Source organism: Balaenoptera physalus (genome assembly GCF_965194825.1).
Source record: "Balaenoptera physalus genome assembly, chromosome: 18".
In the NCBI taxonomy this organism is placed as follows: Eukaryota; Metazoa; Chordata; class Mammalia; order Artiodactyla; family Balaenopteridae; genus Balaenoptera; species Balaenoptera physalus.
In genome coordinates, this window is record NC_138899.1 from 76,781,416 (window position 1) to 76,807,558 (window position 26,143).

The following is a 26,143-nucleotide window of genomic DNA, read 5'->3' on the forward strand; positions in this document are numbered from 1 at the left end:
AGACCAAGCGTCCATCGAGGGATGAATGGGTAAGCAAACTGTGCCGTGAACACACAGTGGAATATTATTCAGCCTCAAAAAGGAAGGAAATTTGGACACAGGCTACACCATGGATGAGGCTTGAGGACATTATGCTCAGTGAAATAAGCAGACACCAAAGAACAAATGCTGTATGATTACGCTCGTATGAGGTCCCTGGAGTAGTCAAGTTCGTAGAAGCAGAAAGCAGAATAGCAGGTGCCAGGGGCTGGGCAGGAGGGGAACAGGGAGTTGCAGGGTTTGGGTTTTGCAGGATGAAAAGTGTGCAGGAGGCTGGCCGCACGCACTGAGAACGCCCCCCCAGCGGCAGCCCCCCGGGGGCACCTGTGCCTGCGTGTACCTCCACCAGGGCGGGGCTCTGCACGTGGACACTGTCGTACGCAGGTGGCCAGCACGTCCCCTGTCGTGCAGGACCTCCCCTCTGTGCAGGCCAAACAAACCCCGAGGCCCAAGGGCCTCTGTGCTGGGCAGACCTCAGTTAGAGTCCTACCCGTGTCATCAGTTACCAGGCATCAGATTAGCACAAATTCCTGCACCTTCTTAAGTCTCATTCTCTATAAAATAGGGCAACACGACCAAATTCAAACACGTGCGGTGGACAGTAAGATGCCTGTGTGTTTGATGAAGGAGAGCTGCACGGACCTGTGTGCATGTCCAGCGGAGGGTGATGGGCATAACCAGACCGTATCCACTGGGACTCCACGTTCACGGCACACTCAGGCCCCTCGTTCCTCACTAGATCCCGGGACTCTAAGAGCTGGCCGTTGTCAACCCTACAGACGCCGAGAAAACTGGGCTTAAAGACGGTCACTGACTTGCCCCTGGCTCCGCACCCAATCAGAGGCCAAGCCGGGCCAGGGGATTTTGTGTTTCCCTCCATACATAATCACACCTTTAATAAAAACCTTCTTTCCTTCCAGCAATAGTTTTCGGAATAGAGCTAGATCCTATTGGACAAAAAAGGCTTCTGAATGTCTCTGCAGGTTCCAGGGCACACGGATGTGCCTAGACTCCTCGGGGCCTCCAGGCCAACTGGGCTCCTGCATAAGCTCCCTGCGCTGGGGGACAGTCCCCTCTTCCAGCATGACGCCCGTCCCCCCAGTGGACACAAAGCTGCTGACACAGGAGCCTGTGTTTCGTCTTGTATCCCGGCACACTGTAGCTGCTTAATAAATCCCGAGTGAGGAAATGCTTTCTGGGTTTCTTAAAAATAGCCCGGAGACTTTACTCTCTTCTCATCCTGCACCTGCAGAAAATCTTCTAATCTTGTCTTCCAAGCCTGGGACCACCTTTGTTAGCAATTTGTCTTCTCTTTTTTCTCACTGGATTTAGTAAAGGTCATAATCATCTGTGGTTCAATCATCAGATATTTCTGAGCAGGCTCTACGTGCCAGGCTCCGTGCTAAGTGTTGGAGGTGTGGCCCTTGGAGGGCGGCAGAGCACAGTTGTGTAGGCTGTCTACTGCACAATCCCAGGGTACGGCCTTCACAGCACAGACTTTCCCTAAGGCATCTCCAAGGGCTCCAAGCCTGAGGACAGAGGAGCAGATCAGACCTCCCCCTCTCCAGGGAAATGTTCAATTCCATCCAGTCTGGTGCTTGGGAGACTTACTTAGGTGAAGGAAGGGGGCAAGGCTCAAGTCTCTCCAGCATCTTGGCTCCTAAACCACCCAACACTGGCTTTTGGGTACGAGGACACTCCCTGGGGAGATTCTTTCCCCTTAGTTCCCCACCAGGCTCTAACTTTTCAGCACCAGCCAAATTTTCCCAGATGGATTTCTAACCGTTGAAATGGAGGTTTCTAATGGAAATCCCTGCAGCCCTTTACTTAGAGCCGCTCTGGTGGACACTACTCTAATTATTCAATTGCCTAATTCCATTTATCTTTCATGATCCATTATGCACTGCTGACAGGCTGTGTCTTCCTCAGCAGATACATAACCTAGTCTAATGGACTCTGGGTGAAACCAACCACATTGACTAAGGAATTTAGCTGGTACCTAATTCCCCTAAACTATTATTTTATAAATGAACAAGGCAGACAGACACATTTTCTGCTTTAGGATAAATATTGTATGAATTGCCCCTCTGAGACATCACATTATTAGTACATTATCCTTCATTCCTCCCCAAGGTTTGCAGGGCCTGGGCATACATACACTCAAGAGTACATTTGGGTGATTTTACTGAACAGGCTGATTTCAAAATCTGTTTGTATCCATGGAGAAAAGAAATAATCTTGTCTCATGGACAGGAAAAGTTCTTTAAATGTGGATTTGCTATTTCAGCGTGAGAGTCATCATTTTGGGGACTTTTGGTTTGACAGACGTGTCCAGGGTCTCATTTTAAAAATTCAGTGCACCTTCTTCCCTTGGCGCTCCCAACGGAACCACGAATCCTGGGATGAGTTTTGCACGGATACAGGAAGGAGCATCTCCCTTATGCTGAGAACCAAGCATCCTAAGAAAGCCAATCTTTCTGTTTGGTGAAGTTCCCTTTTTTAAAAGATGAAGCTTATAATAGAAAAGCCTATTTCTCACCAAACATGCTCATGTTTTCACTGTACCCACATGGGCATTTCAACCTGGGGTGGGTCACGGCACTCAGGCTAAGAAATAATGTCTATTCTGCCCAGGTTGTAAAAAGAAACCCACTTCAAGTGGCAGTGGCCTTTCTCTTGTCCTGGATAAATAGTGCACACTTTTTTTTTCCATGTTAGCCATAACACTTATATTATTAAACTGATAAAAAGCTCTAATTGGACTATTGCTTGAGAGCCTTCACATCATGACACAAAAGAAGAGGACATACACTTAGAAAATGCTGAGGGACAGAAGCAGCTGATTTTGTGGTCTTTCCCAGTCAATGGGGGAAATACAAAGATCTGGAACTAAGAGCGAACAAACTAAATCGTAGGAGTTTTTCCGATGATAAATAGCCTTCACACTTGTTCCAGATGTTACGTCAACATATCTGCTTACAGAAATGAAATCAGTCGTAACATTTCTTAGGGATTAATTAGAATCGAATTGTTAGGGAACGCTGCCTGTTCACCTTTGCTAAAATGCCCCAGTTAGTTGAAACAGGAGTGATGTGGAAGGGAGGAAGGAGGAGATGTGGTTAATGCATTTATACCTTCTTAGATTCTCCCTTGAGTATATTTTACCTTTGCCATAAAATGAAAACATTTAAATTTCTTTAAAATTACATTTGACTTAATTACACCCAGGCCCTGATACCAGTAAGCCCCCCATTTCTGCCTGTTTTTCTGTCATAAAGAGTGACCAGGCTCATCATTTCATAAAGAGTTGTTTTCTATGGGATGTTCGCTATGTGCAGAATGTTAATAGCTGGCTGAATATGAATAGGCTCTGTGGCTCCACTTGAAATATAGAAAAATGGCCCAGACATTAAAAAAGATAAAAGGGAAAAGGGCAGTAATGAATTTAGAGGAAAATGAACATTAATGGTACTAGCATTACTCATGTTCCGCATAACAAATTATTGGAAATCTGTCAAGTACACCAAATTATCTACTCGTCGGCTGCTGTGGGGTCCTCTGCAGCCATCCAAAACCAGCAAAAGCAAGACAATTTAAGCTAATTTTACTATTTATAACAATAGAACAGGCCATTAAGATAAATTAATGTCATTATCAAGTTTCTATGAAAATGACAAATACCACTATTTCGAGCAGCTTAGAGGCTGTTGACTATAATGAAATCTGCTGCACAGGTACTAAAGAGATACACTCCAAGTAATTATTTTCTAGTAGCCTGTTTGTTTCCTGACCATTCATTTGCTTTCACCACAATTAGTTCTGTACACAATATGGTGGTAACTAAACAGTCAACACCGCACAGCATTAGGACTAATTGGGCCATTAGGATGCAGTTTCCAGCCTTTTCCTCCCTAAAGAGAGCTGGGAGTAAACAGACCAGAGGCAACAATGAGAGAACCGTGCTGGCATGGATTGTCTTCATTTAAAGGAGCTCCAAACAAGACAATAAAGCACACAGTGAAAAGCTCTGCAGAGAACACCCTCGAAAGAGCTGGACAATCACCAAGTAGATGGCACTGGAGTGCGCCCCGGTCCACCCCCCTCCCCGGGGACGCCAGCCCGCAGAGCCTTCTGCAGCGGCATCCTTGGGCTCGGAGGAGTGCCAGCCAGAGGTGTTAAGAACACCTTGTTGGTCTGAACCTGGGAATTCTTCCACTGCTCGGATCCGTGATTTCTGAGTTGCCCAAAGCCACACCATGGAAGGCCCATCTCCCTAACACAGCTATGTCATTGATTGCTTCTGGGTCATTGTTTTAGGACCAAATTCCTCCAAGGCTGTCCACAGCCCAGGGCTGCTTTCCCTAAATCAGACATCCATGGGAAAGAACGTCCCTGACAGTTGCGGTGAGTGATTTATTAAGAAGACACAGTCACACAATCGGGCTCTCCTGAGCCCCTCATTGCCTGAGGCAAGTTGCACGCTTTGCATTGGGCAGAGGTCCGACCCCGAGCCGCGTACCCTCAGTTACTAAACAGGAGGGGATTCATGAGGCCTCTCAGGGTAGCAGACGGTGTTCCCGCGGCCATGCTGCCTTCTGTTACCGGGGTCGTTAGCACACCGCTCTGCGGACACCACTCAAAAACCGCCCGCTGGCTAGGCCCACCTGCCTGCCCCTCTTCCAGCTGAGACGAGCGTGCGGTCCTTCAGGATCCTAACATATGAGACACAAACACACTGCCACATTTCTGAAGAACTCGGAGCACGTGAGGCGTTCAAGCAACAACAGAACGATTAAGAAAAGGCAGGGAAGAGGACCCAAAAAGGAAGAGGAACAGCGCGCACGGCAAACCACATTACGTAAGACCTGCGACTGCATTCGCTTCGAAACGTGATACCTGCCAAGGTGCGTAAAATGTGGAATCAGGCAGAGGGGACCTGGGAGACGAACTCTTCCGATGGTCAGATGAGAGGCACAGTGCACGTCGCAGAGGTGAGAGCCGATCGCTGGTGTCTTGATTCGCTCGTACGTATCCTTCCCACTGGACCACTTTGCGGCTCCACACGTGCGCAGGTACGCAGCGTGCGTGCGCATGTGTGCGAGTGTGCGTGCGGGTGCGTGCGTGCGCGTGCGTGGTCCCATCTGCCTCTCCCCGCGCGCATCCCCCGCCTGCCTGTGTTCGCTAACTTCAAACCGTGGTCACTGGTAGACCTCTTCAGCATCGGGACTGCAAAACTGGGGCCCCTCTAAGAAAAGGCATAACTCCTGCCTCAGGGGGCCACTGAGACCTTGAAAGCGAGGAAAGATGGTCTGAGCATCCCCTTCAAACCCGCATGCTAGTCTCCACAGTGACCCTCCCGTCTCTCATCCGTGCTGCTCCCCCATCTCCCACCCCAAATGGTGTGCTTCTTCCCCCTCTGTGACCACAGCCATAACCGACCATATGAAAGACAGAGAGAATGTCTCATTTCCCTTTTACCTAGAACAGAGTTAGCATTCAATAAATAAATGCTCTTTCAAAGGATATCAAAATGGGTTTTCCGACGGCAGTGATTTCGGAAGAGGTAAAATGCAGGTGGGCCACGGACCTGGAAGGAGGAGAGAAAGGGACTTTCTGCGGGTGCAGTTGCCATCCAGCTTTGGCAACTTAAGAAGAGCGATTCTGAGACAGGATCCCGCTTTGATTCTGAAGTCTGTGCTGCTGTGGTTTTACTGACTGGGGCGAAGGGCCCTCAGGGAGGAAAGTTGTCCCCACTCCCCTTTGGAATGCTCAGAGACACCAGTCCAGGACCCCCGGGGCTTGCTTCAAGGGTCCCCTGCTGGCTGCTGACCAGGATGGGGCCATCCAATTTGTAAAGTTACAAATAATGTTTTTCAAAGACATGGTTCCTGGGCAAAGTATATGGTGAGTTAATTATAGCTGCTATCCCGATGGTGATAATCTTCATGATAAACTATAACCCCCAAGAGTTCAAAGCACTCTAAACAATTAGATTAATTACACTCAAAGTTTCCCCAAAGGGTGGGCCACTTCATGACCTCTGCTTCCAGATGAGGAAGCCGGGAGATCCAAAGGCAAAAGTCCAGGAAATGGGCTGGAAGCTGCTCCATGGAAGGTCCACTCATGGGGGGTGGTGTTTGCGAGGAGCTGTAATGCTGGAAGGTGAGAGTGGCTGGGGGCGACAGGGGGCCCGCCCAGCTGGTATGTGGAGGGGCCGGGAGAGTCCTGGCGTCGTCAGGCACCCCCTTCTATCTGGGCGGGGCCTCCCCAAGTGCGGAAGTGGCAGCATGCCGCAGGCCTCCTGCACCTGTGCCTGTCCCTGTGCTGAGCAGACTGAGGTCCCCTCCATGTCGCTATGCTAAGGGCAGCAGGGGCAGCTCTGAGGTCAAGACCCAGGAGCAGGGCTAAGCAGGCTGGCACATTTTCTGTTTTAACCTTCCCCACTGCCCCGCAAGGCAGGGCTACTTATATGAGGAAACTGAGGTCCCACAAGTCAAGAACGTGCCCAAGGTCACCGAGCCAGTGGGTGCAGAGGCGGGATTCAAACCCGGGCTGTCTCGATTGGGAGGAAGCTTTTCCTCTCTCAGGCTGCTCCATTCCCAATGCCAGGGAGCACAATCCCAGGGTCCTGAGCCTCAGCTTCCCCATCCATAAAATGGGGTTGATCCTAACCCCATCCAGTGACCGTGAATATTCAGATAAATCCGTTCACATTCCACACCAGGCACAGAGCCTTGCTCCCGGCTCCCACTCTCAGGCACACAGCCCTGCTTTGACCCCGTCTGCTTGATTTCAGGGCTTCTGGTGCTGCCCGAGCCGATTACTTGCTGCAATAACCTCATTCTGCAAAAATCACACTGGCTTTTACAGGTCTTTACGGGAAGGAAATAGGCTAATGCACTGTTTTCTCCTGTGTGTCAGTAGCCCAATCTCTCTCTAATGGGCTCAAATTGCAGTTTTAAAACCTAAACTATGAACTTAAACTCTCCTACAGACATGCCCAGGACAGGCGTCCTCACTCCTTATGACTTCCAGTGAAAATTAGAGAAAAACACTGGGTCCTGTCTTCCTCTGAATAGCCAGGTTCAGACACAGGAGTAAGCGTGACCTCGGCGGAGTTTTTCTGCCCAAAGGTGAACAAGACGGAAAAGTCAGGAAAGCTTTCTGATTTCAGAACTCACAGTAGCTTCCAACACAGGCCCCTCTCCTGATGTCCCATGCACTCCCAGTCCGTGGTCTCAGGAAACGCAAAACAGAGGCAGCTGTGGGGTCTGGGTCCACCCCTCCGTTTGCTGCAGCCATTGGCCTGCCCTTCCTGCCTAAGACCAGTCTTAGTTTTTGAACTCTGCTGCCATATTCTCCCAATAGCCTCCCAGGCCCTCTATCTGCCTAGATTGTTGTTACTGTTAATCAAATAAACTGAATTGCCCTCAACAAACTAAATTTCCAGCCAAGAACTCTTGGCAAGCCAACAGCTAACATTTCCTATGTGCCAGGCACCGCGCCTGGCACTGGGCACCAGCGCAGGCATCGACCCGTCCGAGGCCGAGCTCTAGACTCAAGTCTACGTCCGAGGAAGCAGGCTCAGACATGCGCAGCTGACCCGCCCAAGGTCGCGCAGCTGGTGAGGGACAGGGACCAGACTGTAACCTGGGTGCTCCGAGTCTGTAAGCCACCCTTGGTCTCTCTGCCGCTTAGAGCCTCTGGCCTGGCTGGATCCCTGGTCCCCGTCTCGGCAAGACTGACCTGTCCCCTTAGCACCCAAGAGCCACCGTAACAAAGCGCTGGGTGTACTGACCAGACGAGGCAAAGGGGACCTTATAACTTAATCAGTTTACCGTGGAGATTACCGTTTGACTTGCTCTCCACCCCTGGACCACATGCTCCGTGAGGTCAGGAAACGCATCCCCGTTCCTCACCGTCTTATCCCCAGCGCTAGCGCCTGGTGGAAAGAAAGTGGTCAGATTTGCTGAATAAGGGAATGAATTATGGAAAGGACGAAGCTCACCCGCTGGGCACCCCGCGCAGCCGTGTACAGAGTCCACGCTGCTTCCGTGGTATCTGAACGCAGCCCAGGCGTGGAAGGGCAATGGTCTCCCTCTCTCAGCGCTCATGCGGGCGGGGGGTGCTATGCAGAACAGACCACCAAGCATGTGACACAGTCCCGGCCAAGAGGCTGCGTGTCAGTGGTCCCTGCTTTCTCATAGCAGAGAAGACCGGGGCGCATCTGGCTCTAGTCTGAGGGTCCGGGGGACAGCGAGGAGGGGTTATGGACCCCTGGCCCTTCACACACTCTCTTCTAACTCTTGGCAAGAATTTCCTTAGCACTGTTTTTTTAAGTGTTCCACTCCCAATAACCAGTGTCACAGAAGGGAGTCAGGCATGCGTCTCTCTTCTCCGCTCACACGTGAAATGAGACGCGGATCACTGCTTTCCTGCCGTCCCAGGATCCAGGCGTTGGGAGGGCAGCTGCAGCGGACACACAAACTACATCTGGCTAAGCCACAGGGGGCCCCGGCGTGGCCATGCTAGTTTCTTCACTTTGCTAAATCTGCTGCTCTGGTCTAAATGTAGCAGCCTCTTGACTTCAAAGGCTAGACTCTGGCCAGGCCTGGAGCGATGAGGCCAGTGCATTAAGGGCCAGGCCCCAGAAGTGTGCGCACCGCAGGGCCGGCGAGAAAAAAGCAAGCGGGAGCCTCGGCCCCCCTCCCGGGTCAGGGAGACCCTGCGTTCCTCCAGAGGTTGGGAGCTGGGTCTGGGCCTCTTTCTGCTCTATCCAGCTGGCTTGGAGCAAGTATCACAACCCCTCCAGGCCGCCTCTTCTCGTCTGAGCTGTGAACACTTGATAATCCCAAATTCCATTTCGGTTCTTAAAGAAAAAAACCCTTTGATTCCAGGACCATACGGATTCTGTGATTGTCCCAGATTTTTGTGCTGGATTCAGAATCTATTTATCAGAATATAACGTCTGATTGCCTTAGTTTACTACTCACTGTGGGCTGAGGGGGGAAAAAGAATCCCACCTCATGTCCATAAAAGTGTTGCTAGAATGTGACGCTTTACCTCCCTTTCAGGGGATGTCAAAGATGGGCAGGTGGGGTCCATCCAGAGGAGTTCACAGCCCCTCCAAGTCATCTTCTGAACATCGTCCCAGGTTTATGGGGCACATGATGGTGACTAAGTGTCTCCGGTGAGTGTGGGAAACGCCCAGTGAAGTACGAGTTGGTCCAGGTGCAAACAGGTTATCTTTGTCCAAAGCAACGGCAATGGTCGTCCAGCAGTTTCCCATTTTGATTCTTAAAACGCCAAATCACAAGCCAAGTCATTTCCATTTAACTGGGTTTTCCAATTAATTTGAGTCTCGCTCACAGAGGATTTGTTAAACAGATTTTATCGTCGAGATAATGGTGGCAATGAATTCTGACTTCTTGTAATTTTTCAAGTTTATTGATCCAGAGCAGTTGAATTGTACTGTAGTTGTGACTTCCCAGTGGCGTGTCCAAGAAAGTGCTCAATAAATCCTGAGGAGACAGCCACTTTCCAAAGCCTGGAAACACTTTCAAATCGGAGCCCAGGTTTGCCTGACTGTGAAGCCTGAAGGCAAACCTGATCCAGAGGGTTAATTACAAGAAGAGAGGAGGGCTTCCCTGGTGGCGCAGTGGTTAAGAATCGCCTGCCAATGCAAGGGACATGGGTTCGAGCCCTGGTCCGGGAGGATCCCACATGCCGCAGAGCAACTAAGCCCGTGCGCCACAACTACTGAGCCTGCGCTCTGGAGCCCGCGAGACACAACAACTGAGCCCTCGTGCCGCAACTACTGAAGCCCACACCTAGAGCCCGTGCTCCGCAAAAAGAGAAGGCACCGCAATGAGAAGCCCACGCACCGCAACGAAGAGTAGCCCCCGCTCGCCGCAACTAGAGAACGCCCGTGCACAGCAACAAAGACCCAACGCAGCCAAAAATAAATAAATAAAAATTTTAAAAAAAAAGAAGAGAGGAATTCATTTCTTCTCTCAGTGCCCTGTCCTTACCGGTGTTTTTAAATGTCTGTAACCAACTACTAGCAAATGATTTCTTAAGGAAATGGTGGCTTTGGAGTGTCACATATCCTGGAAGGCATCTTTTCTAAAAGTGTCTTGATCTCGCCTGGACCACATTCTGACCATTTATGGTATTCAGAGAAATAGGAGATAAAGACCCCTGGGCTGGCCTAGGGGTTAGAGACCAGGAGAGAAAGCCCACAAAGTGGGGGATGTCCAGCCCAGCCCCCCAGGAAGAAGAGAGGAGTGTCTCCCTCTTCAAGACAACAGGAGCAACACAAAGCCTTAGGACACGATGGAGGTGGGAGCAGGATGGGTTCTCAGCCCGGGAGAGACAGATAATACATTGGAAAGCAAACATCAGCGTGATTTCCCTTCTAATCAGGATCATGAAGCGTTCTACAAATTAACCACTTTCCTCCGACACTTACCATGTTGAGTGGCTCTAGGTAGACCACCAGGGCGGACTCTGCTATCTGCATTTAGAAAATTGCCTATACATTTATTACAGTGAAATTCACCCATTAATTAATGTTGTTCTCCCTGAAGACTCTCATTAACACATTGAGCTAATTACTGAAACCACAGGCCCAAGGAGTGGGTTGTGGTGGGGTTTTTTCCTATTACAGTAGAATTTGCTCCTGCCTCACCTTAATAGGATTTAAAAAGAGAAAATGGCAGAGTCAGAAGGACCCTCGGACGCAGGAATTGAGTAAACTTTCAGGCTGCTTTCAGGCTGGCGGTCTTGTCCTTCTCTGTGGGAGGCACGTGCAACTGCTATTTTAGCAAGAAATACTTCCAGTGTGAGAGAGGTCCAAGCGTCCAGTCAACACTGCAGGCTTCTAATAGCTCAGCTGCCGGGCTGGGATGAGTTAGGAAATAAATTTAGAATGAAACACAGTCTCGCGTCCGTTCATGGTTTCCTCTGATACATTGATTTTCTCTTCTCTTCCCCACCGTCCACATGGCTCCTACGTGCCCTTTTCATCCAGCAGGAAGCAAAGGGATTGCAAAGAATCAGCAAGGGTTAGACATATTATATTTCTAAAGCTTTCCACTGAAAGTGTCGACTGACACTGGGTATTAGGTACCTTAAGTGAGTTAGTGTATTTTATTATCTCCAAGCAGAACCATACTCCAAGCCTCTGCTTGCCCCTGTGTAGAATGGGGATATTTCTGTAATTCTCCCTTATATAATTTGTAAGAGTAAAATGAGAAAACATCCATCAGACCTCTAGCTCGTAGCACATGGTGACTATTCAGGGGGCTATATGTCCCCCTCCATCTCCTGGAGCGCTTTCCTTTAATACCTCGGGCGAAGCCTCCGGTGCCCCCTGCGTGAGGCCCAGCCCAGCCGCCAGCAGCGCATCCCGCTGGGAATCCAGAAGCCCCTGCAGGCTCCCCTCAGACAGCAGTGCCTTATTCAGCGTGCAACAGTAGCGTCCTGAGTGCTTGCCTGGTGTGGGGAGAAAACTAGACATGATACTTGCCTCAGCAGGCAGGCGTTTTGCTGGGGAAGATAGATATTTTTAAAGCAATAATCATGACTGCTGTATACGAGTAGTGAAAGCGCCAAGGTGTGCGATAGGGGGCTTCTGCAACCCTCCGCAAGCAACTCCAAATACACCTGTGATCTAAGTATAAACTACTACTGTTTTAGACAAGGCCCCCGAGCCCTGTTCCGGATAGAAATTCTGAAGCTCCCCCAGTGATGACAGGGACAGAGAGCACGAAACAGAACATCTACCCAGGCTGGGAGAGGAGAAGCTTCTAGGAGGCTCTTTTGCCTTCTTGCTTGGGGCCATTGCCTCTCAGTAAATACCGAATATTTGCACATTTGCAGCAAACTCTTCCAGAGTTGTATCTCAAATGCATTTCTCCACGGAGACAATGTTACATGTTGTGACTTATAGGCCACCATCTTTTGTAACTGATCTAGAAACTTCACCACTCAGGAGAAATTCATCAAGAAATCCAAACAGTTGACAAATAAATCTCTGGAGTACAATCCAGTTATAAACTGGGTTCTGCCTACAATATGCTTATTTTTTGAAAAGTCTATAGCCTGTTTCAATGATAATTTATCGGCTTAACTCTCCTGTTAACTCATTCGTTTATTCATTCACCAAACATTTGGTGAGCGCCCCTCTGGCAGGGCTCGGGGTTGGGCACACGGAGCAGCCAGCATCTCTGCTTCAAGTTGTCCACAGGTTGCAAATTGCAAAGGCAGAGTTCAGGGTGAGTTGGAGGCTAAGTCTGCACCCTGGCCTCTGCCCCGTGACCCAGACGCTCACAGTTAGAACACCAGGCTCCTGTCCCGTGATGCCAGAGGCAGTGAAGGGCTGCTGGCCTGGCTCTTTTCCCAGACAAGCCTCAGAGAGAGGAAATGCAAACTAAAGACCCAGTTGGAATGAAGGAAATAGGAAAAAATACTTAAAATTTTCAAAAACTCAACATATAAAATAAACAGATTAAAGATGATGACCCGCGTGTTCCTGTCGACCAGCTCCGACAATGGGCAGCATTCTGCCATTCTTGTTTCATTTGTACACATCTCTACCCACCCCTGGCACTCAGAGACTGCGGTGAAATGCACATCTGTTGGGATGAACACAGTTTGTAACCCACACCGCCCCGCCCCCCCCACCCCCGGTTTTTGGAAGCTTTTTAAATCCTATTTCTATTCTAACAAACATATATGAACGTGTATTTTTCATCAATGTCAAGAATTAAACAATCTGTATATAACTCCGCCAAGTTCACAAAAAGTGCAATATTTAGCATACTTTTACTCTTTTCTACCTCTCTGGGTTGAAATACCTCTGTTGAAGTCATCTAAATGTTTGAGTTTATGTTATTATTAATTTTTACTTTATCCCTCTTTTATTTTAAGAATGCTTAAAAGAATCTACTGAACTTAACAACCTTGTTATCAATAATGATTTAAACTTAATTATAGCTTTTATTGTTTAACACTGTTTCTTACCTTCATTCTTTCCTGAATTATTTATTTTGGTGCATTTTCACTTACTCCCTGGAGGTTGTTTAGTTTCTGCGTTTTGTTTTGTTTTTTACTGAGGTATCATTGACAGTTACCATCGTATTAGTTTCAGATGTACAACATACTGATTTGGTATTTGTATATATTGCAAAATGATCACCACAATAAATCTAGTTAACATCTGTCAGCAGACATAGTTACATTTCTTTTCTTGTGAAGAGAACTTTTAAACTTTTAAGAACTTTAAAGAGCTTTAAGAGAACTCTCTTAATAACTGTGTTTGGCTGTCAGCACAGGAGAGGTGTGGGTGGTCCACCGACCGGGACTCTTTTGCCCTCACACGTGAAAGGCCAAGCTGGGTGGCTATGGATTCGACCCCACAGTTCTTTCTCTCAGGGCCCTGGGAATATTGTTTCACTCTCTTCTAGTGCTTGACGTTGTAGGTAAGTCTGATTCTCTTTTCTGTGAGGGTAATTGGTTTTTGGGGTGGAGGGTTCTGTCTTATAAATTTTTCTGTTTGACCTTGGAATTAAGAGATTTCATCAGACGACATCCAGGTGTTTGGTTTTTCAAAAAATTATTCCTACTTGGCATCAATGGCCCCTTTCCACTCAGAAAAAAATTAATGATATTTTCATTGCTTTTCTTCTATTCTTTTCTCTCTCCTCATGAAAGTCCTAATATTCAAGTACTGGTTACTCTGGATTCAATTTTTATCCCTTCTTATGGTTTCCATTGCTTTTCCTCTAATTCACTGATGCAGTTTTCAGGTGAATTACAAGTCAGGGTGTCTATTCAGGTGGGGTTTTGTTTGTTTGTTTGTTTTCTTTTTGAGAGAGGTGTCCATTCATATTGATTTTACATCCTTTTTTAAAATTGCTGTATCATAGTCACACAATAAAATACACACTTTAAAATTTCATTTTTAACTTTTTAAGGGTACAGTTCAACTTCAACAAATGCTTACCTATAACCCATAAGCCACTCAATCAAGACATAAAAGCCCTTCCAGCACCTCAGAAAGTTCCTTACACCTCTTCCCAGTCAATTCAAAGCCCCTCCTCAGAAACCACTAGTGATTTCTATGACCATAGCTTATTGTTGCATGTTTTAGAGTTTCACATAAATTAAACCACAGACTGTGTACTCTTTCGTGTCTGGTTTCTTTAGCTCAACACACAGTAAGAAAGCTGTGACATCAGTGACACTGTCCTACAGGACCATGGCCCTCCCTTCTGCCCTGTCACCGTGTCTCTTCCCAAACCTCAGGTACTGAGCTCAGGTGCTATTTCTCCGAGGCTTTCATTCATTAATTCCTCTGAAAATGTTGCCTGATGATTACTTAATTAACCGGTGTCAAGGGTACTTTTATAGAAGAAATAAAATGTTTATTTTTTTCTGATTACAAAAGTAATATAGATTCCCATAGCCATTCTGAAAAAATATGGGAAAGAAACTAAATTCCAACTACCCAGAGATAATCCTTTTTAACACTATGGTGATAGTCTGCAGTCTTTTTTTTTTTTTGCGTGTGTGCACAAGCTGTGTGTGTGTGTGTGTGTGTGTGTGTGTGTGTGTTTTCATAGCTGAGATTCCATCTGGTATGTGGTTCTGTACCCTCACTTTCATTACTTTAGAAACAAAGGCTCTCCAAAATCAGAAAATCCCTACTTCCCCCCTCAGAGCATGAAATTAATTCTATTTAAGGCATGTTGATTGAGTGTCCCACGTCTGCCTACCAAGTGCTGGGATTGTATTGGTACAAAGAACGAATAGATTTGGAGACAGGTTGATGGGCACCGCATACAGAATCCAAAAGAGTGGCCCATGTGTGCATACAAATCGAGTGACAAACTGTTAAAAGGTGGCGTTTGGGGGAAGCGGGCGGCAGCAGAAGAGGGCTGTGGGGTACCCATCCCTCGTCCCCCTCCACCTGACCTGGCAGAGAAATAAAAGATGCTCTCCCAGAAGAGAGGGTGGTGGTGGAAACCACCCCTCCAGCCCTCTCCAACTGCAGCAAACCCTCCATCTGGAAAAGACGGGTCCTCAGTGATAAGTGTCTTTTGCAGCGAGCACATCTCCTGCACAGTTTACCTTTTCGTGCTATCTAGTATCTGGCCCAGCACCGGGATAACAAGCATAGCATCGTGTAGAGCATGCCGCAGAGAGAATTCAGATCTCCCTTGAGATTCTGGGGCTTTTTAACCTAGGAGTAGTTAATCTCAGCTTTATTTTGTCCTTTTTTCCCCATATTCCTTTCAATTATGGATTATTACAGGATATTGAATATAGTTCCCTGTGCTCTACAGTAGGACCTTGTTGCTTATCCATTCTATATGCAAGTTTACATCTGCTGACCCCAAACTCCCACTCCATCCCTCCCCCACCCTGCTTCCCCTTGGCAACCACAAGTCTGTTCTCTATATCTGTAAATCTGTTTATTTTGTTCTTTACTGAAAAAATAAAGCTTCTTGGATGTGGATATAGCATATAATAATATATAGCAGCCAGAGGAGACAGAATAAAAACTCTACCTCCTTCACAAAGATGCAGTATTTCCCCCACCCCTTCTGAGCTTTCCTTCCCTGTGAAATGTTTCAGAGGAGAGCGGCTAGGGTGATGGCCCAGGAGAGATTATGTTAATGAAAAGCAGGATAAATGCTCAAAATGATTTGCACAGAAGGAACTTGACCGGCTGATATTTGAAGAGGAAATCCCAGAGGAGATGCCCCACATAACTAGCCTTCCTTTGTCAACCCTGAATCTGATAGAAGTGTCTGAATCTAGAAAAACAAGTTCACGGTTTCTCCCTCACCCGCCAACGCTTGCAAGCTCCATACCAGCGTTTCCAGTCGCAGCCATCATTCTGCCGTCGCCTGTGCGTTTGTATCGATACTAGTGTTTGCTCTTGTAATGCCAGTAACCCCCCAGGGCACTGCTCTCCATGGAACCCAGTGCCACAAGCTGGGGGCTTGCGGATGGGCTGGGCTCCCAGTTCAGCCTCCAGAGAACAGCGCCGGGGAGACCAGGAATAGATGCCCCCAAATCACTGGTGACTTTCCACCATCACACAGGCCTTCCTCATTGCGGGAGTAGTACAAGGGCCAAGTTACCGAATTCTCGGGAGGACTTCCAGCTGCTGCGCCATCCTCTGTCTCTGCACGCTTGCTCCCGTTAACGTCAGCATCTGTGGCTGAGAATAAGGTCAGGAGGGGGGCTGCTAATGCAGGGGGGGGGGTGAGGGTTCAGGGTCGCAAAGGCATGAGGTGCCCAGAACCTCAGAACCTCCCCACCACCCTTCTCTCCCTGGGAAGCACCACCCCACGTGGGAGACGGGATGACTTGGGGCACTTACAGGAGCAAACGTGCTCTGACCCTAGCAGAGTGCCAGGCACACGTGCACGGAAGCATTATAGCATGATGGTCAAAAGCTCTGGGGTCAGACTTGGATGTAAATCCACTTCCATCACTTCTGCCTGTGAGGTCTTCGGCAAGCACTAGTAAGAGGCATCATTACTATTAGAGGTTATTGGGGGAGGGATCTTAGCTACGTGTACAGGCTAACAGGGGCTCCTTGCTTTCGAGAGGGTCTTGAGGACAGTAGTCGTAAACCTTACAGAGCTCCGAGTTGCCAAAGCAGGGCCACAGGAAACTTGATCTAAAGGAGCAGACATCTCCAGTCTGCAGACAAGCCTGCTTCAGATAAGATCAAAAGCTCCTTTCACCCAGTAATCTCAGTGTCTTATGATAAGGCCGTTTTGGCTCTTGGGTTCTGTGCCCGCAAAGCCGGTCTCCTGGGGTAAGTCTCGGAGCGGCCACTTCAAGGAGGATGGTGTGGCTTCCAGTAAACAGGGCAGTGTTAAAATCCAGGGCCTCCTGCACCCACGGGGCGGCTGTCCACAGGGACGCCCAGTGGCTAACGCCATCTGGTCATCGGGCCCCATGGAGACGGGCGCGCTGGACGGTCAGGGAACGCCTTGGGGGATGCTGGTCCAGCCCACGCCCGCAGGCTCTGCTTTGCTCCAGGTGAGTCCTCGGCAGAGAGTCTCACACTTCACACAGATTCTGATCCTGCAGGTCTGGGATCCCTGCGTTTCCAACAAGCCCCCCAGGGGTGCTGATGCTCCTGGACCCAGGAATCTCACCTGAGAGGTCTGCTCTTCCTTGAGAATCCCAGGGCGCCCAAGACGGTCCAGGAGGCCCCTGGAGGTCCCTCCGCCACAATGCAGAGACCATGCCAAGAGTCCTGGCCCAGCCTTCAGGTTCTCCGTGGTGCTTCAGTCACACTCAGGATGCTCAGCTCTCTGTATCCAGACAGGTGTCTCTCTCTCGGTCCCTATGCTGGTGGCGGCGGGTCGGTAGCTGAACTCAGATCTGTGTTATTCCACAGAGTAGGGTGGCCTGCCGTCTAAACCCGACTGTCTCATCTTCTTTTCTCAACTGTTTCCTCTTATTGTTGATTAATTATTTTGATTGAGAACTTCATATGTCATACATATATGACACAGACATATAAATAATAAGCACAGAAGATTCTAAGCCATCATTAAAACATTGATTTGGCTAATTTCACTCGAACTCCACACTGTTGGATTTTTTTTAATAGACGATTTTTAGAGCAGTTTTAGGTTCACAACACAACTGAGCAGAAAGTACCGAGAATTCCCGTGCCCACCCTACTTCACTGACTAACTAACCTTCCTAAGGAAGTCAGGAACCACGGTGAAACGGCAGGTCCCAGCTGGCCCGGCCTTGAGACACTCATTCCCTTCAAGCTTCAGCTTCCTCGCCTGTAAATGCACGGTGGGGCCGCTGACAGGCCTCTGTGCCCTGTGCCCAGCTTCTAGAACAGCGTTTGGCATGTAGTGGGCGCCCAGGAATTGAGCGTTGAATGAATTTTATTTTCACTATTTGGCTTAAAGGTAGTGATTTATCCAAACATTAAAAAAATTATCTTGAAACATAAAAATACCCTCCAACGTCAAACTAAAAGTTCTGTCCTGACCATCCTTATTTTATCGCAAAGATGATCTAGACTCTATCAAAAAGTATAAAAAAATACAATGCATCACCCGGAATAATTCCTGTGATTAATCAGACGTCACAAAGGGATGTAATGTTTGTGTAGGGGATACTGAAGCATTACACTTTACAAATGTAGAAAACTGGGGGAAAAGGCATTGCTCCCTAAAGAAATCTCTCCACATTGATGCTTCACAAAAAGATTCACTAAGGAAACAATCTCCAGGACCTTCATGACGTCATTGCCTAAGGTTCTAACAGACCTGTGAGCACTATTCTCCCGTGGCTCTGCCCTGAAGTCCTCCACGTCCTCAGCTCTGATGAATTGAACATAGATGAGGTCTGATGAACTGGACGTAGATGTTCCCGACCTCAAGGACATTCTTACTCTGCCAGTCGCTGGAACTGGGTCACTGAGAGACGCTGTCACAGACGCTGTCCACATGATTACCTTTTTACTTATTTTTGCCATCATATACATGCATTTAAAAACAATTTCTTACCACTAGAGATGCTCCTTTGTGCTGTTATGTACGACGCTTATGCACTGCTCACACTTACAGCAGAGGCCTCTTTCAGGCCCTCCACTTAAGCAGCACTGCGGCCAGGCTGAGGTCCACACACAAGCCCACAGCGGGGTCAGCGGCCGGGCTCTTCGGCCCTCCCCGGGGTGGTCCTCTGACCCAGAGGCAGTTGGCTTATCCTCAATTCAGTCATACCTGATACTATCATTACATAACTGAATTAAATATTACATAAACAACTGATATGTGAATGCAGATAAAAAAAACCAAGCTGCAAATCTCCAAAAGAGCGAGTCCATAAAAATAAAAGCTGTTGAAATAGATGTAGGCAGCAGACTCATACTCAAAAAAAGGCTCAGGCTCTACAGCAAAAGGCCAGCAAATAAATGTAACTATGTATTCTTTACGCAGAAATAAACATTTCAAATATGTATGCCTTTTTTTTAATCATCAGTTCCAACTGAGTTGTACCAGGGATGCTATTGTATCATTTCAGAAAGCAGATTTACATCCCCTTATATTGATGTATCATACTGTAGTAAACCTGTCATTAATTTTTGCTGCATTACATTATTTGTAAGTTTTTTTTAAAAATAATGCTACAGTGAACACATTTCAGGCACACAGTTTTTGCTTGTTGAATAATTTTTTTAGGATATTAGAGGAGTAGGATTTCTGCTTCAAAGGATATAAATAGCTTTTTAGATTTCGATAACTATTTCCTTTTGGCTTTCCAAAAAGAGTAGTATTTCCGCTTCCTTAATATTAGTCTAACCCCATAATCTTAGTGGCTTCAAATGACCAGCCTTTCACAATTTCTCATGGTTCTGAGGGTTGATCAGGGCTCAGCTGGATGGTTCTTACACTGATCTTGCTTGGGGTCTCTCGTTCGGCCACGGTCAGGGAGCAGCTGAGCATGTCCTGAGAACTGATGTTAAATCTCCATGTTTCTGGCAAATAAACTGCGGAGCAAGGCGTGGGAGGAAGGCAGAGGGTTCAGGAGCACGAGAAGAAAAGACTGCTTAAAGATCCAACATTTCCATCTACGTCTTCCCCCCAGTTATGTGAGAAGGATGAGGGATAAAAGTCATTGTATGGACCCGAAAACTCAAGACATGATGGGTTTCGAGGGCATGAAAGTCCTTACTGAATTTATTCCAAGAACCTTGCTTTAGCTAGAGATGAAGAGGACTCCAGCTCCCGTGCCCCCCACCCCTGCCCAGAGCAGTGGAAGTAGATGCTTATGTGAAAGCTTTTGTTCTGAGTACAAAGTTAGTAATTACTAATTTCTTTTTTAAACACTACTTCAGCAAAGCTAGAGTGTCCCAGCCCAGGAGGCAACTCTGAAACAGAGACCAAAATGTATAAACAGTCCCTCTGAAAGCACCCCAAAGGCTGAGCTGTGACCTCCCAGAGGAATCAATATTTCAAATGAGCCTCAGGGCTTCTGGAAACATGATTTGATCTTCTCAGCCAGCCCCGACCCCTCCCGCCTCCCCCGTTTCCTCCACACTGCACAACTCCCCCCACCCCGACCAGCTTCCACCCACTTCCCACCTCCAAACAGAAGGGCAGCCCACCACTGCACGCCAAGCCACGGCTCCCAGCTGCAAACTTCTAGAAGGAACAGGGGACTTAGCAGAGGGCCGTGGCACCAGCCCTACGTTTAAGAAGGCGGCAAAGGCTTAAGAATGCCATCCGGAGGATTCCAGGTGACCAACTGATCAAAAATCCACCTCCCAGGACACGGACCTGAAATTCTCTCGGGTGTAGAAGTGTAGAGAGAGGAGAAGATGGTGGAGGAGAATGACAGGGGAACACAGCATTAAGATGGGGAGAGGCAGCGACAGGGACCCCAGGTGCGAATGCACCTCCCTCTCAGCCTCGCCACCGTCCCCCACCCATCACACCCTCACTTCCGGGCTGCCGTCGGGCAGACTCAAGGTTAACGGTTCTGCTGGAGTGGTTTGACATCACCAGCTTATGGAAACCCTGATCCCGTCCATCCTACAGCACTTCATGTAATCCTAAAGCAGCAGTAGCAATAATATTGCTGCACTTAATATACATGAGACACTCCAGCTACAAACTGAAATCACCATCCTCATTTCGCAAAGGAGTAAGAAAAACAGAGAAGGTCAGCAATTTGCCCAAGGTGACAGCACGCAAATGACAAGGTCAGGGTCTAAGCCCTGTTTCACCCACTGGCGAAGCCCACGCTCTCTCCCACTTTGCCAGGCGGCTTGCCTTCTGATGGGAAAACACACAGTAGAGACCCCCCGGGGAGAAATGCAAGGAGTCTCCCCTTCTAGCGCCGAGATTACACCCTCTCATTTGAATTTGTCCATGTCTGAGAGGACAGCGGCAGACACTGCAGCCACTTACAGAGCAAGTAGGTATGAAAAGAGCCCGCTGTCAAAACTGCGCTCTCTCGAAGCCGTGTTCTGAAAGGACGCTGTTTACCCCGCTTTCCTGGCTCTGTGCCCCAGATTCCCTACATCCAGCAATCACAGGGGTGGACATCAACTTCGGTTAACGACTATTATCAATCCTCAGGAGGGTCAGGACGGGCTGGGGGGAGCAGGGTTGAACCTGCACCGCAGCCGGAGGTCCCCACGTGTGCTGTGTAGGCTGCTCCAGGGGAACTGATCCTACACAGATGAGGCCGCCGGTGTAGACGGTCACTTCCCCATCCCCCCAGGGAGGCCTGGGTGGAGTCCCTTCTCCACCTGGACTTGGAACGGCTCCTATCTGGGGCCATCCCTTCATCACCCTGCCCTCTCCTGGGCCACTGCTCTCCTGACCTGCCCTCTGAGCCTTGCGACCCTGGTAAAGCACTGTCGCCTGGCTTAGTCAGGGGCACTGGGTGCTATGTCTTTCCGCTGGATTGAGAGCTGCCCGAGGGCAGGATCATTCAGTGCAGCAACCACAGTGCCTTTATGTAGCAGGTGCAAAAGAAACAGTGACTGAATTTGATTAAATTTGCAGGTCATTTCAAGAGTCGGGCTTTGAAAAGTCCCTTCCACGCCAAAGACAAAATCATCCTGTTTGCACAACAGGTGAATAGAGGTGACGCCTTACAAAGAAAAAAGGCAAACGCCCACCCCCTGCACCCCCAGTCCCCTCTCCCTCACTTCGCTCCTGTCTTCCCTCAGTGGATGTTAGCAAGCTCTGGAGATCTAGAAATTTAAAATGTACACTTCTAGTTTAGGGGAAAACCAGACATAAAACAGCTCACCTTACGACCCGAGTGAGGCCCGGTGGAGGCACACAGGAGATGCAGAGGGATTCACAGTGGCTGCCCGCACGGAGGGCGGGGAGGCTTCCCGTGAGCGGCCCTTGAAGGAGGGAAGGCTTCACGGGCAGAGACCAGCGGGCACAGGAGCACAGAGGCCACACAGAACACAGGGCGGACGGTTGGGAAGAGCAATTTGCAGGGACAGGTCTCCAGGTGGGAGGACAGGTGTGGGAGTGCTGGTGAAGACGCAGGTGGCGCCAGTGTGGCCACAAAGAGTCAGTCTACATGCCGTGGGCTGTGGGGTCCTCCAGGGGGCTCTTGAACAGCATCTTGAAGGATGAGAAGGGGTTCGTTAAGAAGGAGCTACTCTCCTTGAGGAGAGCATCTGTGTCTTTTCCTCCCGGGAGAGCCACCGGCCCCTTCTAGAGATACTCCATAAATATGTGCTGAAGAATGAATAAAACCCTCCAAGACAGTGCTGCCCAAACCTTCGCATGCATCAAAATCACCTGGAGAGACTGTTAAGCACGGCTGCTGGGCTCCGTGCCTGCAGTCAGTACTGATCAGTAGCTCTGAGAACACACCGAGAAATGACGTCTCTAACAAGCTTCCAGGGGCCGCTGGCGCTGCTGGTGCACAGACCACACTTTGAGTCACAGTGGTTTGTGTAGCTTTCCTCCTCTTCGGTTTATGCGTAGAAGTCTGAAAATTCTCAGAGATAAGTATTTCGAGGGGACCTGGGATCAGGAGACGAGTAATATCTTACTTTCCATATTGCTTTATAGTTTCCAAAATATTTTATCATGCTTGATCCTTGTGCTTCTGTGACAATATTATCCCATTTTAAGGATGAAGAAGCAAGGGTCCAGAGAGCCAAAGCTAATTGCTCCAGGAACTATAGGTGGTAAAAGATGCAGTTAGCAAATATGTACCTCACAATAGAGCTCTGTCCTCCACACGGAAAACAAAGAATTTTGAAAATAAAATATAAACTAATTATAAATATTCCTCTCTAGCAGATGATTTTCAATATCACCTCCCTACAGCGTTTTTGAGAAGTGAAGGAAGTTCTGGGATTATAACTCACTTTAAGTAAGACCTAGGTATCTATTCAAATTGATGCTAATAATAATGTCACTATTATTATTATTGTATAAATAACACACCACAATATTATTTTAACTCTCATTTGTAGTACATTAGGTAAGAGCATGAACTCTGGACACAGACCTCCTAGGTTCTAATCCCAGCTCTGCTGTTAATGAGCTGTGTGACCTTGGGCAAGTTACTCTCTTGTCTCAGCATCCTTATTTATGAAAGAAAATATAAGAACAAGAATAGTAATTAATCAGAGAGTTTTTATGAGAGCTAAATGAGTCAACAGATGTAACATGCTTAGAAGAGTGGCTAGCGCACACGGTAAGCTGTATACATACGTACGTGTGTATACGTATCCTATATTATATCATTATTAGTAATAGTGCCCCGAAGCTGTTCAGCCTTCAGGCCCGGGCCAGGTGGGATCTGCAGGAGGCCTTAATTCAGACCAGGACTCCTGGGTGTCAAGGCTCAGTTTTCTGACCCAGGATTCTCTTTCTCAAAAAAAAAACAGAATCCCTCCCCCACTCAGACCAGCGAGGAGGCATCCTCGAAAAAGAATGAAAGGATTCGCAGAGCAGCCCGGACCCAGCCCTTGTCTCGGAGGCAGGAAAAGCCAAGGTCCCTGGGGGCAGCACCCCAGGACAGCCAGGAAGAGCAGGATGGGAAATGCCTGGCAATCCTTGCTGGCTGAGCCCCCAGCTTGCTGGCACTCACGCCCCACCCGGATTTGTACACGAGTTCCAAGAAGAAGCTGAAACTGCAAGTTAGAAGGCCGGTGAATTCAGCAACATGTCCAGGGCCGTCCCGAGGGCGTCCCCTGGTCTGGCACTAACTCCAGGTGCTGGACTTTGGGAAGTTGCTTCCCAGGGTTGTTTGAGCCCTGTGTACTCCCCTTGTCTGGGGCCTTCCTCTGACTGTTGGTGCTTGGCTGACAAATGCTTTCTGTGGTCAAAGACTCTCCTGCACAGACGGCTCGCGTGCAGCTTTGCTAGCGGTCGTGTGTGCTGCCCCCTCAGGAAGCCCATGGGTCGTCTGTCATGGAATCAGGGACACAATTCACCAAACTGAGCTCCTGTTCTCAGGGGCCTGACTCCCTTTGAGCATGGCGTCCTAGGGCATGTGAGAATGATTCAATACGAACACCATGAGGGAGACCCTCCAACCAGCGAGACAAGACTTTCCCTAAAGAGTCTGACAGAATAGAAATTCTTGTGGAATCTGTAGGATAATGTCCAGATCCAGCTTCTACAGAGCACCTTAGGCACTCAGGCACTTCGTATATGAAGGGTCAGCTCTAGCGCAGTCTCCTTTCTGAGAATATTTTAGACAATTGTTGGTAAAAATAAGAAATCTATACTCTTGTGGAAGAATAAGCATTACTGTTTATACAGGTTAATTTATAAAAGAAATTCTATTTGCACACAGGCTGAATTTATAAAATCTCTCTCACTGAAACTGATTCAAGACCTAATGCAGGGCTTCCCTGGTGGCGCAGTGGTTGAGAATCTGCCTGCCAATGCAGGGGACACGGGTTCGAGCCCTGGTCTGGGAAGATCCCACATGCCGCGGAGCAACTAGGCCCGTGAGCCACAACTACTGAGCCTGCGCGTCTGGAGCCTGTGCTCCGCAACAAGAGAGGCCGCGATAGTGAGAGGCCCGCGCAACGCGATGAAGAGTGGCCCCCGCTTGCCGCAACTAGAGAAAGTCCTTGCACAGAAACGAAGACCCAACACAGCCATAAATAAATAAATAAATAAATAAATAAAAGATCTCTGGACTTTAAAAAAAAAAAAAAAGACCTAATGCAAAATGTAGCTGTATTTTAATTTTCATTTTACATAATAAAGTATTTTCTGTCAGCAGTAACCCAATGATACTTTCAAATTATGATAGTTTTTAAACATAAACTTTATCAAAATTCTACTACAACTATATGTTGTAATTGTTAAGGCAAAAGTATAAAATCTGACCACCCTCAATTCCATGGAATACTGACTCACTGGGGAAAATAAATTTATTCCTATCTAATACCACATAAATTGAAATAAATACAAGCTGCTTTTTTTGCATAATAATAATTTTAGGAAAATAAAAATGCAGTTCATATTTAACATCTCAGTGGGCATTTTACAGGTCATTGAGATAAAACAGATGCAATACTAAGAATAGAAATTTGGTAAAATGATGATCTTTTTATATAATAAGATTTTCCTAGAAGTGTTTTAATTATTATTAAAATAACGTTTCCTTTGGCTTTTTACAAGTAGCCTTATTGATATATAATATCAATACACACTAGAAAATTTACATACTATACAATCAACCCATTTTAAGTGTACAATTCAATGAGTCTTAGTAAATTTATAGAGTTGTGCAACCATCGCCACCATCTAATTTTAGAACACTTCCATCACCCTAAAAAACAAAACAAAAACCTCTTTTCTATCTACAATCATTCCCCATTGCCACGCCCTGCTCTAAGCAACCACTATCTACTTTTTGTCTCCATATGGTTGTCATTTTTGGATATTTCTTATAAATGGAAGAACAATACACGTTCTTTTGTGACTGGCTTCTTTCACTGACCGTAATGTTTCTGAGGTTCCGGAGGAACCCAACCAGCTCACCTGCCACCTGCCCCCAGGTCTGCCCTCCTGCTGCTCAGCCACTTGGCCCAGCCTACCACGGGGTTCTCCAGACCCCCTACCCACATGGAATCCCCACCGTCCTGTGCTTTCTTCTCTGACTCTGTCACGTTCACAGTATGAATGTGTCTCTCAGTCTGGTTGTGTCTTTTCACCCATGCCAGCGCCTTTGCCTGGGAAAGCAAGTGTCACTCTCTGGGACAGCCCCACACACGTGTGACAAAGCCCCCATGTGAGCCCCCTGGCCACACTCGGGGTGTCCAGAGAGAGGTGAGGGCCTGGTCTAACCAGGTTTGGGGTAAAATGCAGCCCCCGTTGCACCAACTGTAACTCAGCAGCAATCTCTCCCAGACTCAAGAAAGCAAGTGAGCTGGATGCCAATTACAAAAGGAGAAACTTCAAATCCATTCTAATTTGTAAACAATAAAGTAAAATCGGTGGCAACTTTTATGACTTAAACTATTATTAATGTAAAAGACTAACCCATACCAGTGGGTGCTGACATGACGGTTGAGTGTGAAAGGGGGCACTAG

At 47.8% G+C, this 26,143-nt stretch overlaps 1 protein-coding gene and 1 long non-coding RNA gene across 7 annotated transcripts in view; both read right to left on the bottom strand.

The window, feature by feature from the left end:
* Positions 1-26,143, bottom strand: part of LOC309647842 (uncharacterized protein) — a 55,149-nt gene that overhangs the window by 19,187 nt on the left and 9,819 nt on the right. Inside the window, exons 1-4 of one of the 6 annotated variants that reach the window (XM_082435725.1) lie at positions 23,095-23,154; positions 22,374-22,601; positions 21,865-22,193; positions 4,936-5,626 (exon numbers count right to left, since the gene is read on the bottom strand). The exons of 1 other annotated variant lie outside the window; for it this stretch is intronic. The gene's annotated coding sequence lies outside the window, so the exon portion shown is untranslated. 4 more of the 6 variants (XM_082435724.1, XM_082435726.1, XM_082435727.1 and 1 more) reach the window with 4 other exon arrangements.
* Positions 15,497-18,774, bottom strand: LOC309647671. The gene is made up of 2 exons (XR_014256243.1): positions 17,226-18,774; positions 15,497-16,577 (listed from the first exon to the last, which is right to left on the bottom strand). It is a non-coding gene; the product is annotated as an uncharacterized lncRNA (long non-coding RNA).